Source organism: Dufourea novaeangliae, unplaced genomic scaffold (assembly GCF_001272555.1).
Source record: "Dufourea novaeangliae isolate 0120121106 unplaced genomic scaffold, ASM127255v1 scaffold443, whole genome shotgun sequence".
Taxonomy (NCBI): domain Eukaryota; kingdom Metazoa; phylum Arthropoda; class Insecta; order Hymenoptera; family Halictidae; genus Dufourea; species Dufourea novaeangliae.
The window spans coordinates 417,350-418,566 of NW_015374322.1; positions in this window are offsets into that span (position 1 = coordinate 417,350).

Below are 1,217 nucleotides of genomic sequence, written 5' to 3' on the forward strand. Positions count from 1 at the left end.
AGTATTATTAGCACAAATGAAGTGTTATATATTTCATTCATATTGCGTGTATCTATGTATATGATTCGACGGGAATGAAAATATTCGATGTTTCAGTTTAAGGTTAAGGCATAAATACGACAGTCATGAAACATGAAACGGAAAGGTATATATTTTTTCACTTAACTACAAGACAATTTATTCTAAATGCATCGTTAATGGACATTTTTATTAATGTTACTTTTTACATGTTCTTGTTTTATTCGTTTTTATATCTTGCCTTACATTTGTATATTTGTAACAGATAAATTCAGAATAGATGTAGTTTCATAAATAGTTTATCAAATCTACATGTGGGAGAATATATACACCGCTTTTATTAACATTTACATATTTATAATTTATATGCGAGTATGAATAGTTTTACTGCCTATTGTAAGAATCTTAATACGCACGAAAGAACAATTATTTTCTGTCAAGTGGTAAATTTTTACATATGAATTTACTTGCACGTTATTTACTTCAAAAAATTTTATTTATTGCGAGTTATTAAATAATGAACGTATGTTAATATTCAGCTACCTGTCTCTTAAATTAAGTGAAATACAGAAGTTTTATTTTCTTGAAAATTAGTGTCAAAGAATGCAGCAACTGGTCAGATTAGTTTCGTAAAGAAATCGAAACCCTGTATCGGCTCATTGTTTTTTATGCTATCAAATATCACACGGAATCTTTTAGGAAGTAGTAAAATCTTTTACACAAATTCAATGAAATACTTTCAGGTACCCAGTTTAGGGCTATCAAAATTAGAATGTTCAAGAAGAGGTAAAAAAGTTTCATATTTGCAATTATTATGTGAAATGAATAATAAATAAGGGTCTTAGGGATTTATACTGGAGAGCTAAATCTTTAAAAGGAACATGTCGCTTAAACAAATTAGTTAAATATGATATTTATTTGGGGAATATGAACATCGTAAATAAACGAGAGCGGTAGAGCGAGTTGCGGTATCGGTGCTCTCCGTCGGTGTCGACGCGTACCGAACGAGGCCGAAGATGCTCTGAGCGGGCGAAAGGGAGAGAGCGAGAGCGATAGAGCGAGCCGCTGTATCGGTGCTCTCCGTCGGTGTCGACGCGTGCTGAGGAATTTCAGTGGTCTATGAGCGGAGGTGTGCGAGCGAGAGAGTACGGTAGAGCGTGCCGCGGTATCGGTGCTCTCCGTCGGTCCAACGCACTAGT